We start from the raw sequence: 20,511 nt of genomic DNA, 5'->3' as shown, positions 1-20,511 counted from the left end.
CAGGGGCCTCTAACTTTGTACAAGGTATTTTATTGTCTTTGTTCACTGGTCTGGATATTTGCCATGACAGTAATTGAACCTTGAAAAATATATATTCCTTTAAAGCATATTATACTGCAGTTTTTAAGGAATTGCTAGTACAGTGTAATGTAAAAAGATTTTCATTATTTAATGCTTTGGGACAATTAGTACAGTTGAATAAATAAAACTATTTTATATATAAAATGTGTATGGTATTCAGCACTATCATTTCTCAGAGCAATATTAAACATAACCAATATTTTCTAAACTAGGAAAAGTTTGTATGTAAGGAATGGATTTCTATGCATTGGAATTTTTCTACTAATGCTTGTACACTATGTACTAGCATATTAGCAGCACAAAAAAATTATACTTTCTACTAATTATATTCCTGAAGGTTAGATACCACATCAGGATTAAGCTGATAAAGAATTATCAGTGTCAAAAAAAGGGTAAAGGAAACCCTGTTCAAGAGAAAGTTCAAAGGCATTCTTGTAAAGTTTTACCCAGAGGAACCGCACCACTGAAGCTGTTTAACTAGGGAGTGCTGTGAGTAATCACCATACTGGCCCCAGATACACATTTTCTTCCCCAAAACAGTAATAAGGAAGAAAAGATAAACACCTCAGTGGAGCAAGGGGAAGCTTTTAGCAATCCCAGGTGTGCAGAGTTTATAAGTAAAAAAAAAAAAAAAAGGGAAAATGCGAGTAACTATCACTTTACTCTTTTAAAATTAAATTAGGCGATGTATCAGTGGAGTTTAGGGAATAAGAACAATTTTGAGGAATGTGCAAAACCACAAGATTTCTTCAATCTGTAATTTTTATGGAACAGTAAAGTGTATGTTAAAAAAATATATTTTTCTGCATTAAATGTTTCCTCATTTACCCTGTCACCACCTCATCCCCATCAGCACTGTTTCCCAGCATTCAGGTGCTCAGGCACAGGCAGGGACAAGACTGTGGCATGTACTAATGTGAGTCAGGAAGTGCCATCTTGACAATGTCATGCCTTTATTTCCCTAGAGAAAACAAATTGAAATTCAGCCTTAAAGTTTATATGACAAGACAGACCACCATGGAACTGTGTTTGAAGATCCAAACGGCAAAATTAACATATATTTCATACTGAACAGGATATTTCAGGCAGGCAGCAGCTTTACAGTATTTGTGTTAGAGTCTGAATTAAGCAAACTTTTGGTAAACCAGCTGCCCCCTCCACTGCAGCTTTTCTCACTGTAATTATCTGAATGTCTTCCACCACTACATTTACATCCACTCTGGAGACTGGTCCTTTTGGATGTGTCACCATGGCATGCACAGGGCCACCAGGCTGAAATGTTGAACCAAAATTAAAAGAAATTGCCTCATAAGAACCACTAAGGCATGCTGATAGCTTCTCACATCCTCCCAGTGCTCAGTGCGCTCATGAGCAGGAGAGACAAAGGATTTTACAGGTTGCCATGGATGGTTATTTACCGGTGAGGCTTAGATAGTAACCACTTTCAAACCACTGCTTCTAATTTACCATAATCTGCTGGTCTGTTTGGCTTCTGCTGCTGGTGGAAGGAGGAAGAGGGCAACAGAGGTTTAGATGCTTTTGGCAGACATTTAAAGCACAGACACATGTAATACAGACCTTGCAGTTACCTTACTAATGAGTCAAAACAGCTGTAACTAACATGTTTGAGAAATCTTTGTCTTAATTCTGAAAACCTGTAAGACCAGTTTTAGAGAGGTCTGCATTACTCCTTTGAGAGGGTATACTGAGTCTTTGGGGTGTTTTATTACAGTAATACAGATAAATATTTGGGAAAAAGAGAATTTTGCCTATCCACATTAAAGAGAGTAAAATTCAGTTCTCTTTAGGTTCAAAAGTTTAAGGAACAGTCAAAACCTTGTTGAAGAAGTGAATTAACCTGCTGGCCTTCTATCAGGACCTACAGCTTTCAGAAAATAATTTTTCTATGCAGGTATGTCTTTCAATTTTGTTTGTACATTCTACAAAATTCATGTTAATCAATTATACATTTAAGTTTACTGGTAAGAATGAATATTTTGTCTATCTCATGAATAAAGAAGAGAGATGGAAGCTGCTACATCTGAACAGCATTCTGAGCTTTGCCATTTTTCTGTGTATGTGAAATCAAGAAAACATTTCTAAAGTTAAAATGCTGGCCACGATTAGCGCATCTCAATGTTCTCTACAACTGCTGTCAGATTCTATGGGACAGCCCTATAAAATATAAGAAAAAAGGCTTATTTCAGCCAGGATTTCAGCCACCCAAGGGATTTAAGTAAAGAAAAATGTACTGCATTGCTATAGCTTATTTCATCAGCTTAACAAATATGAAAAAGACACAGTTTTCCTTGAAATTCTAAAAATTAGGAGTAAATTCTATCAAATCCTAATATTTTCCATAAGATCTTTTGGTTTCATTCATCACTTTCTACAAGTTTTTTTTCTGCAGAGAAATTCTCACCTGAGGCATCTTAGGTATTAATATATTCTGCACTGTCCAATGTTTTCCCTTTGCTCAAACACTCCAAATTACTAGTTTTCCACTGTGAGTTAGGATATATCTGTCAACCAGGATGAGAAGGAAATGTTATACATATTTAGGTTCAGTCAAATGATTAATTCCAGCTGAATCTTTCAGAAATGATTTCCCAGGTTGAACAACTTAGATCTTGGTAGCCAAAACCACCACCCTCCACACTGATGACCTATCTAAAGCAAATCAATTTTGTTTTGTTTACAGTCATTGATTGAGACATACCGAGGTTCTGGCCTTCATAGTTAGATGAGAAACCTTGGGATATCATGGCAAAAGTGGCCAAGTGTGATTAATGGGCAATGTCTGCCTCCATAAAATCTTTCCATGCTTGCAGATGTTCCACACTTTATGTCTCTGCCAGACGTGAGCATCATAATTTTGAAATGATACGCCTAATTTTGGTGTCTGACTAAATGGAGGTGTAGATTGGAGGTGTAGATGTGTGACCTCAGTGCTCCCAGGCAGTTCCTGGTGGAGAGGAAGCCAAGGAGCCCACTGGCTCCTCATGGGCCATTTGTGTCACTTCATTGCCTTTCTTGTCAGAAACTCTGCCAGATGAGAGGCAGGACATCATTATCTTGTGCCCGATGTGGCTGGCTGAGGGGCAGCTCCTCATTACCAGCAGCAGCTCCAACGCTAACACACATTTTGGGGAGGGAACAACACTCTTTGAGGGTTGTTCTTTGGAGATCTATATCCAATTATACAATTATCTAATCAAAACATCTGCATTTTTATGTTCTTGTATGATAACTCCACAGGTGATAAAGTTATACTTTTTAGAAAATAAACTTCTAGAAATAAAGCAATTGTTATTGCAGATAAAATAGGATTTTTATGTCACACCATTTAAAAGAAATTTTTGCTGTTAATTTTCTTAGTTACAAAAGGTCATTCTCTGAATGAAGGGTGAGGCATTGCTGTTTAGACAGTGCAAATGAGAGCTCTGGCAGAAGAGTTAATATTTGACAGTTTGCAGGAGACATTGATCAGTGTATTTTCAAATATTTAATTCTGTAAGATTGGACAATTAATGTTGTGAGGCTTAGTCTGCAGCATACAACTTTTGGTTTTGTTTGCAACGTTTGGATTGCATTTGAACTCTTGTGTAAGAGGGATGAATTGTCTTATATCCTTGTATATTTTACAAAATTAACCAAAAAGCTTTGTAATGCCATTTAGATACTATCTTAAAAAAAAAAAAATAAAGCAAACCTGATTGACATGAGGCTGTATCCATAGGACCTGATTTTCACCTGAAGCAGTAGAATGAAATAACCACAGAAGGGAAGCCTGAAGCAATATCTACACAGGCTTTCCTTACAAATGCATTCATACTGCCTTGAGGGGCATGGCTTGAACTTGTACCAGTCTGTCTTGTACTTCACATTTTTTCTGAGACAGCAGCTACCTGACCCAAGTTGGGACTAGGAAGTAAAGATGAGCAGAACAACTGCTCTGGGAATTCATTCCCACGTGGCATGTACTCACCCTGCTCTTCCTGCAGAGCTGGACCCCAGCCACATCCCAAGACAGGTAACACCTGGCTGGACTTGGGGCCAGAATTCAACTGGATTTAGAAAGAAAAGTAGATGTTTCCTAAACCTCACTTGGCACATAACTACACTGGTAGCACTTGCATTCATAAGGTCACTGCCTGGGTGTTTAGTAAATGCTGCCAAACTCTCATTCCTATAGATATTTTGTATCTGTTTGCAGTTTTCTTTTATTATTTTTCTATATATAATTTAGGATTAAAAATTAAGTCTCTTATGAGCATTGACACTATGATTGAAACCTTTTATATCAGCAGTCCTTTTAGTCTAAAAATTCTGGCTTTTCTAAGCAAGCTCCTCTGTCTCTGGAACAAGATGGAAAAACCCTGTTTCAATAATTGTCAAAGAGAAAAATAAATTTAACTGTTTTTTTTTTTACAACCACCCTAATTTTAGTACTCCATGTCAGAATAAAAGCTACTTCAGCAATTGCATATTTTTACTTAAAACCAGGGGTTTTGGCTATAAGCATTTACCTAGAAGGTCTGAAACCCCATGGAATTCTATCAAGAAGGTTACTAGTCATCCTACTGTCAATTTCAGCTGACATATTAATCCATCTCTCCCTTGGCTGCACTATGGTACAGCAACTGCACTGTATTAATCAGATGGATAGAACAGAACTTTTTTTTTAAGAAAAGAGTGTGGGAAAATGTACTTCAAATTTAGCTGCAAAGAGTCTAATTCAATCTGAATGGACATCAAATTGTGCTTTCTGGAAAATATTAATTTATTTAAATTATCCATTTTACAGTTTGTTTAACAATAAATAGAAAATTAAAAGAAATTACAGTATTTTTCTGTATAATATTCTCAAGATATGACCTACTTATGATGGTTTGTTAGGAAGATGACAGCTTACTAACTCTTCTAACTTACTTTACGTATTTACAGATTTCCTTCTGTTATGTATAATTTGAATACCCCACCCTGAGACATGTAGGTTTGATATTTATATTCTGAATTATCATAGTGAGTGAAGCTAAAAAGTGAAGCCTGAGATCTGGCAGATAGCATAACAGCAGAAGGATAAACAAGCTAAAATTAGGTACAAGCTGAACTTACCTTTAGTTTTGTCCCTTCCTCTTGAAGACATCCTCCTCATTATTCCTAAAGAATTTTTATAATGTAGCTGTCTGCAGGAATGGTGGGACTCTCTAACAGGATGGGTGCACTCGGTGGGGCTGATGGACACCACAGCACAGAGTGCATGCTGTATCCTCTTGGCAGCTGTGCCAGACAAATACCTCAGAGCCTAAAGCACTTAAATATTTCTGAGGGGTTTTCAAATGGAAAAGTTCTTCATTTCAGCAAGAACACACTGAGCAACTCAATTCTTTACCTTTTATTTTTGTCCTTCATGTTTTCTGATAATTTACCTTTTATTTTTGCTCTTTATGTTTTCTGGTAATTTTCACCATTCCTGAAGAAAGTGTACTTTCTGAAATAGTTTGAAACCTGTTGGTTTTGGTTTTTTTTTCCTGACAGATCAAACCACAGACATTCCCTGTGGTACGAGAAGCAGTGCAATATTTGATTTCTCTTTCTCATGGCTTGGAATTCAAAGTTTAAAAATCTCAAATCTTGTCATGAGAAATGGAAAGGAAGTCATCGTCCAAAATTCAGTTCACTACAAAAATGATTTGGAAACTGTGACACAGAAACTTTGACTGTAATCTGTCATTTCAAATGGTTCATTTTGGTTTTCTAATCTGACCTACTGAAAATTAATTTGATTTTCGAAAACCAAGGTGTGTCTTTGTACCAAAAAAAGAGGGGAAGGAAGGAAGGAAGGAAGGAAGGAAGGAAGGAAGGAAGGAAGGAAGGAAGGAAGGAAGGAAGGAAGGAAGGAAGGAAGGAAGGAAGGAAGGAAGGAAGGAAGGAAGGAAGGAAGGAAGGAAGGAAGGAAGGAAGGAAGGAAGGAAGGAAGGAAGGAAGGAAGGAAGGAAGGAAGGAAGGAAGGAAGGAAGGAAGGAAGGAAGGAAGGAAGGAAGGAAGGAAGGAAGGAAGGAAGGAAGGAAGGAAGGAAGGAAGGAAGGAAGGAAGGAAGGAAGGAAGGAAGGAAGGAAGGAAGGAAGGAAGGAAGGAAGGAAGGAAGGAAGGAAGGAAGGAAGGAAGGAAGGAAGGAAGGAAGGAAGGAAGGAAGGAAGGAAGGAAGGAAGGAAGGAAGGAAGGAAGGAAGGAAGGAAGGAAGGAAGGAAAAATGCAAAGTAAAAGCCATTTTTATATGGACAGGAATTTCCATCTACAGCCAAACTCTTACTATTCAGTTTAACTCAAATAAATTCAATGTGTTCTGCAAAGTCTTTGAAACAAACAAAAGAAACTCCACAATTTTTCATGTTTGCAAATGACTAACATTATGTTTACCAAATATGATTTACTTCTGCTGGTATAAACAGATATTAGAATATTCTATTTCCCCTGAGACCTGTGAGGCCCCTTTTGTAACAAATAATTTGTTTACCTCTGCATTTTCAGTTTCCAAATTTTGTATGTTCTTAATAATATCATGGTAAGATTTTAGGAAATGTCTAAATGAAAGTTCTAATAAAGACATTTAAAATCCATATATTCAGTGAAGCATAGTTTCTTTGAAATTCTCAGCCTACCAGAGTAAATCTTACCCTATTCCCTTGTTCATCTAGCCTGTAGCTCCAAAATAAATACCACAGTAATGGATTTTTAGCACCCAAGGCGCATTGGGCAACCTGGGGCTAATAACTTACAGTGCCAATAGCAATCTTAGTATGCAGTAAAGAGAAAGGCAGTAAAAAAACCCCCAAATTACATATATATATAAAATATTGAGAATGCTGTTTGCTCTACAGAAACCTCTCTACCTGTGCAAGCTTTCAGGTGCTCTTCCAAAGCAGACTCCCCAACACTGCAGAGAGAGTGGAGAGGAGGGCTGCTCCCCTAAATGATCAGATGGTTTTTGTCCTATATTTAGCTGTAGATGACTTCTGTGCTGTTAAAGCTGACATTAAGACTCCCTTTTACAAACCTGGGTAATGTGAATCACATTTCTTCATTCCAATCACTTCTTTGGGGGTTTACCAAAGTAATTTAAAGTAGTGCTCCTTATTAATATATCACAGCCTGTCAAAGAACTGGCCTAGAGAGAAAAGCTGTGCTGCTCTCTCAGAATTTTTCTCCGTAGTTATAGCAGAGGAAGGAACAGTGACACTGAGGGCCAGATGTCAAGCATGAGTCTGCATTATTCTTGACTTTCTTGCAAGTGTCTAAGTATGTTAAGAGAGCTGAGCATAAATGCTAAATATGCATGCTCAGATAGTGCCAAACATGCTGGGGAACAGAAAAGCAAGCGTGTGTGGTACCTCCCTGCTCTGGAGCTCAGTGGAATTTCCAGACTGAAGGGCAGAGCTGGCAGGCTTCAAGCTGCAGAGCCTGATCAGTGTGTGGTGCGCACATGGGCAAGCCCTGGGTGTTCCCTGGGATCCTGCAGTCCCCCTGTCCTCAGCCTTTCATGGACAGATTGCCACAACAGCCCTAGAGAGAGAGAGAGTAAGGACGTGCAATTAAATTTGTTTTGCCAACAGAAACCAAGCCACAAGCAAATGACTAAACTCAGCTTTCAGGTACTTAGTTAGGATTTTGCCCAGTGTCCTGGAGGATAGCTGAGCCTGATATTGGAATTAAACTCTGCTCTTTAATGCCATCAATTGTTGCCCACACTAGTAAGTCTTGTGTCTCATTCAGCATTCAGAAATAGAAAGACTTCAGAAAATACAAATGCAGTCAAGTAACTCTTCACATTTAATAATGATTATGATTCTTACTCATTTTTGATAAATATTGATGTCAATATGCTTTTGTTCACATAAGTTAGTAACCCCCCAAAATATCTGCATTTAGAGTGAGAGAGACTATTGGTACACAAAGGGGAGTTTAGATTTCTGATAAGTATTTACTTATTATTCTTTTCTTTCAAAATATTTTTCTCAGCACTATATGGGGAAAGATGTTTAGCCAATTCTAACTGCATCTCTATTCTGTTAAATCCATGTTCTTTTTATGTAATAAAAATTCTTAAAACCCTTTGAAATTTGATTTCAAAACCAAATTGAATTGCTGAATTATTTTTTTGGTGCATACTGCATGAACATAAATGTTTTTTGAAAACAGTTTTCAATGCCGTGTTCATTCTTCTAAAAGTGTCAGGGCATGTTAGGTATACCTAAAGCATTATAATTGCAATTTTGCTAGGATGCAAAATGTCAAGACACGCTAGATGTTCTAAACTGCACTGCAAGTATACTTGCTATATTTTTTCTTCAGCTAGTGGTTAAACAAAATTAAGCAAATTATATTTCAGCAAGGAATATGAGGGTCACAAGGTTAAGGACTACTGTGAACTGAACTCATCCTGATGAATAAAACACATTTTACTGCTAGAAATAATTTCTCCAGTTTTTCAGTGAGGACCTTGGCAATAAGAGGGCTCCAAAGGAGCATCTTGCTGGAAAGAACAGAACAAGCCAAACCAGTAAAACAATGATTTATCTTTGCTGCAGTCTATTTCCCTATTTTATTATCTCCTAATTCTGGTGTCTGTTGAGACTTTCTTTACAAGTTTTTCCATTGTGTGTCTCGGGACATTTCTGTTCAACAGAAAACTTGATTTATAACTGAAATCAGTAAAAACAAAATCACTACGAAATAAAGGATTTTAATGGTTACTTATAAGATTCATCCAAGCCCCAATTCACAGTTTACAAAACATTATTTTGAACACAATTTATTTTAGTGCACAAAGGACATTTTAATGGAGCTTGGTTTTCAGTATCTTAAAATGTCTTTTGAAATACCTAATCTCATTGAAAGAGAATAAAATTATTTCTAAAAAAGTTTAAATGTTACATTTATATTTTAAAATTTCTTCCATTATTTTGTTAAAATGAAAACAGCTACTGTTAATTTTCTTTTTTGCATTTTCACTGGGAACACAGTCAAATCTAGGCTTACTTTATTATTCCATTAATTATTGAAATATATATATTAACACAGTAGCCTTTCTTCAAAAAGCAATTCAAGGATGATGTATTTTGTAAATTGACCATGGAAGGGAGTAAGTTTGACTACTATAATACAATGTAGCACAAACAAAGCACTTAACAGTTGCATTAAGCAGTACTTAAGCAAAAAATTATTCTTTTCATCTGTAATGCTTTGGGGAGTATGATTGAGATTTTCCCTCAGCAAATGAATACTGTCCTAGGAGTTGGTAACATTCATTCTTTACAGCTTTTTAGAATGCAATGGTAGTAGTATTCTCAAGAATTAAAAATGGATGGAACAGTATAGTTTAAGCAAATAAAACCCATCAAGTCCAGTAAGTTATGTGGCCTGTAATATCTTTAGAAATAACCCAATATTAAATGTCTCTCATAGATCCAAAAAGGTCATGAAAACAGTCGTGTAAGTTAACAACCAGAACTTTCAAAACTATGCTTCGTAGAGGCACTTTCCTATTTTTATTAGAGCTATCTGAAAATTTTATTTTACACTTCTGTTCTTAATGAGAAAAAATTTAAAATTGTATAGAACTGCCTTTGTCAGTGGAGTGCTGAAATCATGTCAGCCCCACAATATGTATTCCCTTCATGCAAAAGCAAATGTTTTTCAAAAGGTGAGGAGACAGAGAACTGAGAGTTTGTCTGAATCCAGGAAGGTTTCAACTGACTGATTGAATGAATTCCTTGATATCAAAATTCTCAAAGCAGGAGGAACTCTGTTATAACTCAGAAACCACTAACCAAGAGAATTTCTCAGCTTCCTTATTTGTGAACCCCACTGTTCTTTTAGGCCAGAGAGGTTTTAGGCCACATATAAGTTTGTATAAGTGTGAGATACATATAAAATAATAAGGTGTGAAGCAAGAAACCAATGTAGGGACTCCGACTTTAATAGAACAATCATCCAGCACAGTGATTAGAAAGGGAAAAATCATTGAAACCATCAGTCCAGAGCACAACAGCAGTAAAAAAGGCAAACAGGGCAGAAGATTGTTAGGTGGCGCACAGAATATAAAGCAGCAGAGGTTTTTACAGCATACGTTTACTTTGTCATAATTGGAAGCAGTATTAAACTGCACAGGTGGCAGATTACTCTAAAACATTTTGTCAGAGAAAGTGGAGAAGAATAACATTACTTTGGGTAAGACACACCTTTTCCCACTGCACAGTACCTAATACAATAAAAGCCCAGAATGCTATGCTCTACTCTATCACAAATCATTAAGAGTATTAAAGAGATTACTGAAAAATAATTAAAAATTTAAGAACACAATTACAGAAAATGTTTGCAATTGGTTTTGAGGTTGTTTTTCAAAAATATTTTGTATAATAATAATCTGTTCAAAGACTGTATCATCCCACAAATTGCATAGCAAAATCCCTGTTCTGGGAAAATCAGGGAGCATTTCCCAATGAGTCAGATCAAGATCTTGATGTAGTGAGGCCAGCACTGTACTGGGAGAATCCTCTAAACTACCAATGCTAATTAAATTGCATTAGAATGGATGTTGTTCCAGCAATTTCTGACCTTCACTAGGGCTGTTTCAAATTCACAACAGTAAGGTCAGTTTTTCCTATCCAAAAGCAGGAATGAAGCAGAGATTCAGAGGTAGTACTGGAGTATGAGAAGGTGCTTGATTTGGTATCAGTTTAACCAAGAAAATGAGATAATTGGGTTTCATGGGTCAGAGAGTACAAAACAACAATTTTTATCTTCACTGTTAAGGTAGAGTTGCCAGCAAATCCAAGCCACTGCAGCATTTTCTTTTCCATTCGCAGGGTGCTCCTTGCAGAAGGCAGACACAAGTGAGATGGACCTGCTGAGCCTGGCTTGTGCAGCTTTCCAGCAGAGCCTCTAAAATGTCACTTTGCTTCACCTGCTTTTAAGTTTTCCTCTGAGACTTTTCACACTATCTAGTCACAGTTCATCACTGAACTACTCTGGGTACTTATCCTTGGATATCTGAATAATAGCAATGCTCCATCAGATGTCTTTTTAAGCTTCATGCTAGTATAACCTCTCTTTTGCAGACCAAGTCAATTATTTTTTATCATGTCTAAGAAGCAAAATAGGCTTTTGGAAACAATGAAGCAAATAATGATGGATTAATAAACTAAAGACATATGTGCTAACTTAAAATACTTATTTACAGTTTCTCATGACCTTACATTAATTGAATGAGTCCCATTCACAGTCTTGTATACCATGATGATTTTTGATATTGCTACTTTAATTCGGCTGGAATAAAATTAAAATATAGTGTCAGTTTGGGAAAAGTAGGAAATACTAAAGTGGACATTTCAAAAGGAACAAATATGCTGCAGGTGCTACAGCCCTAAAATTTTGATCCATCTTATTTTTTTTTCTGTAAACTCTTTGAAGGAAAGGAAATGTGCTATTTTGCCTCTGAAATAGAGCAATATCTCTCATTTACTCTTAACTCCACAAATAAAATAAAAGAAGTACAAATAGTGTACTTTATTTAAAAAATGAACTCTTGTAAATATTCAGTAGAATATTTAACTTTAAACAGTATTCATGTTTAATCCTTAAATAGAAGGTTGAACTAATACTAATGTAGTAATGAACCAGTCCATAATTCACACACTTTGAAAAAATTCCGCGTGGTCAACCTCTGAAACTTATGTGTCAGATGGACACATTTCCAATTATCAAAATTGATAAAAAGAGCCCCAAATTTTCTAAGCTTTATCACAGATAGTGTAAGAGCATTTAAGAACTTAAAATGTTACCTTGATAAACTACCCAAATAAGAGACTAGGTCAGTTAAATTATCAGTCATAAAGATAAATATTAACAAAAGGAGGTTCTTAGAATATCTGCCTCATTTATTTGTGATTTTTATTTTGAAAGTTTGGATGTATCTATAAAAATATTATTACTTTTGGAAAGCATTTTCTTTTTATTTTATCAAATATTTTTGTACTTATGGTCTATGAAATATCCATAAAAGTATAGAATCAGTAAAGAAATTTGTTTGAAGTTTGTATTTTTGGAAAATTTAGAAGAAAGATATAAGGTTATCAAACATGACAAATGTTGTTGTTCTTATTCTAAGAAATAACACTAGGAATCCAAAGAGGGCTCTTGAAAAATGGGTTATGCTAGATATATTTTACTCATATTTTATATCAGAAGGAAAAAAATATAGCTCCAAAACACTTGATTAACCTTTCATAAGATCCAAACCCAAACCATAGCACCCTTGAGCAAAAAAAAAAAAAAAAAAAAAAAAAAAAAAAAAAAAAAAGGGGGAGGATAATCCTTTGCAGGAAAACATTTACTGAACATGTACCAGTGCTCAGGGATTTCTTCTGTGTAAATTTAAATGGGTACAACCCAGAATTTAATTCAAGTTTGTTTTTGTCTTTTTTTAAGGATATGTACATTGAAGGATGAATAATGTTTCTGACCTAGAAAGGGAAAGTCAACTGCAGTTCACTATGAATAAAGAACACTCTGTGAAAAGTATTCAAATGCAAAACAGAGCAAACCATCTGAATATAACCTAGGTAAAATTATCCTCAATTATAATTGTATTTTTTTTTGTTAGTGAGCTGTTTTTGTGGTTTTTTTGTTGGCTGGTTTTTGTAGCCCACTCTCTGGTTGATGTCCTTGCTCTGTGTAGTTACTGTGAGGGACAGAGAGTGATGTAGCTGAAGCAGAAGGAAAAATATTTTCTCCAAAGAGCAGATTTAGCAGATTTGCTTTTTGTTCATTATAACTCCAGGATTCCTATGACCTTCAAGATCATAAAGTAGTTGGAATAAGAAAATTGTCAATAGCTATGTAATCCATACCAGAGAAAGCAGAACTACAGACATTTCATAGCAATCAGTTGCTGTATGCTATCAAAGGCAGGTGTTTCATTTTCTCTGCTCTGCTGCAACTTTTGATTGCTCTATCAGGTATTTATTTTCCTTTTTTTTCCTGCTTTGTTCCTTTGAGGGGTTCTAGCAAGAAGGGTTGGACTCAGAATGGAAGGAGAACAGATGCTTTGAACCTTCACTGCTCTGAGCAGCTTCTGAGCATTGGGTGGACTTGTTGTTCAAGCAGAATGAATAGAGCTCAATTTAATATTCCATATTCTGTGTGGAAGTTGGAAAAAATTGGACTCCTTCTCCCTATACATCTTTCAAGTTGCTTGATTCACACTTTAATATTTTTTTCTTCTAAGAAGTCCTAAAATTTCCTATCTAGGAATTTGAGGATACCAAGAAATGAGATCCTGCCAGTCAGTGTAGGTGGTTCAGTAAATAAGTTTAGCAGAGTGACCAACAGATTTAAATTCCACCCATAATTATATGATGTTTAATTTGACTCCTATGAACAAGGAATCCATCTTTAGACATGTATATATGGAAAGACCTCCCCTCTTCCCCCCCGCAAAAGACCCCAAACCAACAAACATCTCTACACTACCACATCATTATCTAGATTTATTCTGTGCAAATTATTGACTGAAAAAAGTTTTGTAAACCAATATATGAATTAATTGCTTGCAGAAATTCTGAACAATAAAAATAAAAACATGTAAAGGGATTTTAAAAGTAATTATCTTGAAAAATATTCATCTGACAGAATTAATAAAATTCTTGCATGCAATCTTAGACAATCAACAAGAAAGTAATATATTTATGGCAAAGATCAGACGACATATTTAATCTCAGAAGTTGGTGAAATTCATACAATTCAGAACAGTAAAATTCTTAGTTCTATGGAGTGTGTCTGACAGTAAGATTTTAAAAAGATCTAAGTGTTTGACCTTTTTTTAATAAGTAGACTATTTCAAATGAGCACATCTGGTTTATGTTCCTAAACCTCTAGCCTTTAAAAGTTCTGTTCCCAATTCACACAAAATACCATACAGCATTGCTTGACATGGTGACCTTCCCTGTAGGTGGCTGGCTGAATAAACCGATTAAATAGATTCAGGAATTTAGCATATATACAGCAAGTTAACACTTGTATCCTGGAACCATTAGTAAATATACTTACTGCTTCTCCATGCTTTCTGTTAGAGATATGGAACTGAACTGGGAATTTTAAAAATCCACTTTATATAAATAAAGAAAACATTTCCTAATTTTCATGTCAAAGAAGTTTTCATTATGTTGTCACATTTTCTTAGATATAAAGCAACACAAATCAGAAAAAGTCAAGTAATTACAACATTAAATGTTATTATGATTTCATGCAGATTGAGGCAATGAAGGGTGGACAGAATATGTGCAAAAATTCAAATGGTCAGTAAATATTTAACAGACTCTTTTGCTAGCTAAAAATTAAGTAGCATATGGACTGGGAAGGTCTCATTTTTTCCCCATAACATTAATAGCAGGTTCATTGTTATTTGTGTAGAGTGTAATTCTTTTTGACTTTGCCTTCCATTTGCCTTGAGGACAAGCCAGTTTAAAACTGTTCAGCACACTGCACCATGCATAACAGGTAATCTGTCTAATTAAGGCCTGTAAGGATGTTCAAAGTAAAATATTGAAGAGCTTCCATAACCTCACTTTCACCCTCCCTGTGAACCACAGCTTCTGAGACTCAGAGATACCCTAGCCATTAACTCAAGTGTTTACACTCTAAACTCAAATTCTTCTTTGCCAGAATGGTTCATTTCACATTTTACAAGACTGTTTTCTCATTTACAGGCAGAGAGCAATTTATCAAATTTTTATATTACATTTCTCAGCTTGTTTCAATATTGGATGATATAATATATGCCTGGAAATTCAAAATGCAAAGGCATACTGTGGCTTTATCCAGGGACCTAATAAGATTTATATCCACCTTTTTTTGTGTGTGTGTTCATTTGATGCATTTCAATGAATTATTAATTGTGAGCAACAATAAAATATTATCTTGGTCTGATGCACAGCAAAAGGAAAGATACCCAAGAGAAAACCATCTGACAGCTCAAAGTAGACATGGCCAAAGGATGCTCACAAGTTTCTCATCAAGAATTGCATGGCATGCATCTGCCCATCAAATGAACCAGACTGACTGAGCCTTTCTGAACATACAGATGTAATCTTTGGGGAGGTAAAGTCAAGATTTATTACATATTGGGAGGCATTGATTTGATTTTTTTTTTATAAACAGCCAAAGCTATGATAGCGAACATCAAAAGATCTCATTCTATTTTCCAAAACTATTTTTAAAGGTCGACATATGGGATGGAAATATATGTAAGACTGTATGTTCTGAAGCTGACAGAAGTCAGAATCAAAGCTACATGTAATAACTTTTTACTTAAGGTTTTTAAATCGTACTTAAACATGGTATTATGTAACTGCTATAAATATGTTCTAATCTGCTGCAAAATTTGTTTTCACTTTGCTTTTATTACATTTCATTAACTGTTCTTTGCTCTGCTAAAAGCTTTCAGAATATTCTCAGTACATATGCTACACCTTATTGTCATTTAAGCTACACATCTTGATTTAACATAATGAAAAAATACAGTTCTTTACATATTTCAGCAACATGCTATTAGCATTCTTTCTGCATTACTTACTAATGAATGTCATATAGCAAAAAACCTTCACAACTTCCTTTACTTTCAAGGTCATTATAAGAAGTGTTTTTGAAATTGCAATGAACAAATGTGAAAAGCAAATGAAGTTTTTCTCCCTTACAGCTATCTAGAGAGTCAAAGAACATATAAAATATTCAGAGAAAATGTCAAGTTAAAACACTTTGGGTCTGAAAGCAATAAAGTAGGACTAAAATTATTTCTGATTCCCTTTTAAATAGAGTATTCAGATTTGTTTTGGTCTTTGTTATGCTATAAACAAGAAACTTACACGAGATAACACTGTGCCCCACACATTAAGCTGCACTTTCATGATGACTATTTTTTCTTTGTAGACTCTTCAATTTAATTTTAAGCCTATCAGAAATATATTCAACATGCTAAATAGACCTAATTGAAGAATATAGCATGCATTTCACAAATTCCTGAAAAATCACTATTTAGCATACAAGGAATGAAATGTTGCATGCTTATAAAGGATTACTAAGAATGATAAGAAATCTACATTGAAAATATCATACCAAAAGCTGGCTTAATGCTTATTTGGAGGAAAAGTGAGTGCTAATGGATTTTGACAGGCTGATCCTGCCTATAATAGCATCAAGCATACCAAATTCTTTTTCACACCACATTGTCCCCAAGGGATCATCAACCTATAGATTAAAAGCCCTGACCTTTGACCTTTCTATAGTTAACTATCTGTCTGCTGATTGTTAGCAAAGCTACCAGCAGGCATCGCTTCTCTGTTAATATTAATTACAAATACCAGTTTTAGGTAAGACCAATTCACAACAAATACCCTCTAAGTTGTGAAGCTTCTCTTGCAATTTTTTTTCAGCTGCTACTGTCTATTAAAAAATAAGGATCTGATCTGAGATGCTATCTACTCTTGCTCCTGTTATATCTTTCCACGTTCTTCATTAATGGTTAACTTTTTGAATAAAGGTGAGTTTCACAACAATTTTTCCTGCTAAACTTGAGCAGTTCACAGGGATTTTTTGTAAAAAACAATTCCAATTTTTTAGTTTATTTTATTTTAGTTTAAGGGATTATTGCCAAGTTGATACTCTCAAGTGGTAACTGGAGGTAAGTGTTCATATATATCCTCCTTGTTCTTTGAACAACTTGAATTAGAAAATTAGTAATGAACAGCTCAGCTAGATCTCATGCTTACATGTTTTATAGGCACATACAGATTTATTATAAAATATTTTTTCTGGAGAGCAGGGAGTAAAGTCTTGCCATGTAACTCGAGTACCTCACAGTTGTCTGCTACCTTCAGAGCTCAAGCCCAGGAGTCTTTGCAGAGTCCTGACACCGTTTTGGGTCAGGGAGTTGTTATGGGCTTCCTGTGTGGCAGGAGAGCAAACTTCTACATGAGTGTCATGGGCCCCTTCTCTTCCTCAGAGCCCAAACCCCCAGCACTCAGGAGCCCTGTGCTCTCTGTGCTGCCCCTCTGCAGCCTCAGAGAGGGAAGTGAGCCGTGGCTCCTTCACCAGCCCGTGCAAAAGGTTACTGGGTGAAGCTACAGAACAAGCAGACCTAAGCCACTGCTCTGTCCTTCATGGAAGCAACGGGAAAGGAATAATTATAGCAGCAAGAAGTGGGATGTTGCACAGGTGAGGTTTCTCGCTGTCTCTCATATGCTTGCGTTGAGTCAGGCACAAACTTGAAAAAACAAGACTAACTTATAGTAGACACAGTCAATACGCTCAGAACCTGCCCCATAGTAAAATAGTAAGCTTAAAAAGAAACAGACCTTTTATCCCTATTATCTACTCAGAAGTCATAACCAAGTCTTCCATATCCTAATTTTCAATATGCTAAGAGTTTCCTGCGTTTCCTCTTCCTTTCCAGGGAGAAAATGCTCAGAAGAAATGACCTTCTATTATGGTAAATTGAGATCTAGTGACTAATGGCTAATTGTTATTGCCATTCTTGACCTGATCTGTAGTGCTGGAAACCAAATCTCAGTCTCCAGAGTGTAACCAGATATACCAGACAGCCCCAGAGTTTATATAGCCAGTGTATTAACAACTGAGCAAGTTCAAAATTGTTGCCTTAATGAACAACCTCAGATCTAATAAATTCCAGTGCTAAAACTAGCTGAACACACAATTGTTTTCATTTGAACTGACAGAATTGAAAATAAGACATTTCTTTTCTATTCGGGGTGAAGAATAGCATTAGAAAACTAGAGGAAAGTTTCTCATTGGCTATTTTTTCAACAGCTTCAAGCTGTTAACAGTTACATTGTCCCAGGTATGGGGTGGTGCATGTTATGGCTAAATGATTAGTTTAGAGGCTCTTGACATACAGACTTTTTCTGTTCCCCAGTATCAGCTGTGAAAATGTATTTCCAAGCAATTAAACCTCATCTCCTGCTGGCTTGGGAGCCAGGAACCTTCAAATTTCAATTCACATTCTTCAACACCTACTACTGCTGAAACAAATATAACTCAGTTAGTTAGAGTCACAAAGAAATCTATTGATATATGTTCGAGTGTCTTTTAAAGAGGAAAATGGAAGCCCTGGGAAGAAACGTTGCTAACATTGTAAGTAAAGCAAATGACAAACCATACTCACTTTAATTTGTGCAGTTTTGGACCTTGCAGCACACATGCACATCAGCATTCACAACCAAAAGAAAGGGGTTGCAGTGCTAAATGGTGGGAAGGAAGAATTAACCTCTGACTCTCCCCTCCTCACCTCCAGTCTTAAAGAAGAATCTCTGACTATATAATTTTTTTTAAGTACCACTGTATGCAAATTTTGGTTAGCAGCTCAGATGCAGAATGCAGCGTTAACCACAGGATTATTGTGTGGCATGGATCACCTAACAGTGACCTAAGTGACAGCTTGGTTTGTCTGTGGAGTGTCAGACAGCTCAAAGGGAGGAAAAAAGCATTGCTTTCACCAAAGATTGCCAGCTCCTCTACACAGATGCTGAAGAACTGAATAGTGCAGTTAATTTTAGACTAAATTTAAAGCATACTCATGGCCCATTGGGAAGGCCAGATTGTAGGAATACAACTGAGAATAAGGATATGCCAGCAACATCTCTCTATATTACTTTGCTTGCTACTGGATCTACTGAATGATGCTTTGCAATGTGTTTTAATTCTAGCACGTTTCTTCTGTATTCCCATGCCTTTTGTACTAGGTACAAACAAATGGAAGAAAGAGGAGAAAACCCCCTTGCTTATGTTGGCTATTTGTGGGCCAAATACTGGCAAGAGCTTTCCATCAGATGTTGTCACAGCAAGGACGAAGTGTTTGCTTTAGGCGGATGCAGCTGCTGCCTCCAATATTCTCTTTATTGTTGCTTATAACGTGTAGTTATAGTTTTCAGCTTGCATAAAGCATTATCAATCATGTTGACCAATATTTAGCTCAAGAGTGATATAATTCAGGGCAGTTTGGTGTGGAGAGGTTTAATAATTTATATTGTAGGGTACAAGCTACTTGAATAAATAAAATACAATAAAAACAGGCTAATGTAGTTCATGTGTGTTTTTAAGAACTCAGCTCAAGCTAGATGAGTATTGAACTCTAGGTTGGATGTTTTGGTTAGAATGAAGGTCCTTGTCTTTTCTCTTTCATTGAGAAGGGAGGAGGCAACTTGTGGTTCTACCACAATACTAGCAAAATTTACTGGATATTTATTGCTTCCCAGAATTTGTAGTTTTGGATCTGATAGAAGTACCAAAACCTACTAATTATATAATTAGCTAGTATTGCAATGCCCCATTGATGCAATGAGGGAGCAATGAAAAGTATTGTTAAAGATGCAGCCTTAATGATTGGGGCACAAAAGTGTCCGCCCAGCTGGGTGGTTACTGCATTTCTCCTGGGGCTTTGGGCTCAGGGGCAGGAAGGGGGATACTGGCTGCATGTCTTTTTGTCAGCAATACTCACCTCACTTGCTACATTCATCAGCAAGACTTAGCAATGTGAAGTAAAAGCCTTTTAATTAAAATTTCTGCTCTCGTTAAAATCACTGGAAACTTGGACTTCCTACATGGAACTGATATCAGGCTTTAATTGCAATTAACATATTAGTACCCCCCTATGTGTTCTTAAACTGCAATAATTTCCATACTTTTATCATACTAATAAGCTGGCCAATGACTTCCTGCAATATAATTGAATTGAATATTTGTAGTTAAAGTTTTATATAGTTTCTGAAGGGTGTAACTTGATAGCATGTTCATTTCATACTTGTTCTTCAGAATCTATTTTAATAGTTTATCTGATTTTCACAGATGTCAAAAGTAAGTAATAATTAGAATTGGATGAATACACCAAATATTTTTATATGAATATTCTTTTGATTTTCAATGAATTAATTTAAATTGCGTACACACTGCTTTTGTGATTACTTTCACAAATATTATAGTTAATGAATTTGTGGAAAAGAATATACAGAAAATTAGGTACTTAAATATGCCTATTGTACAAATATTTTTTCATTTAAAGGGTAAGTATTTGGCTCTAAAGTTTCATAGATAATGTTATCTGACCAGGGAATAGGAATATGTTTTGACCTTCATGACAAATCTCATTGTGGTAGATGTATGTTGGCTGTTCCCAATCAACCTTTTCTGATTTTTGCATAGAAGACTGGAGTAGAGTTTCTCCATTATTTTTCTAGGTACAAACGTGCAAGAAAGATAGGCAAAACAGAAATCTTTTATGTGAGGAAAAAGAATATTAAATAGACTTATGAAAGCAGATTACTCTCTTCCATAATTTTAAATTTTTTTCTTCTTCTT

The sequence above is a fragment of the Camarhynchus parvulus genome, chromosome 8 (genome assembly GCF_901933205.1).
Source record: "Camarhynchus parvulus chromosome 8, STF_HiC, whole genome shotgun sequence".
Lineage (NCBI taxonomy): Eukaryota > Metazoa > Chordata > Aves > Passeriformes > Thraupidae > Camarhynchus > Camarhynchus parvulus.
Note: the sequence above shows the minus strand (reverse complement) of the source record.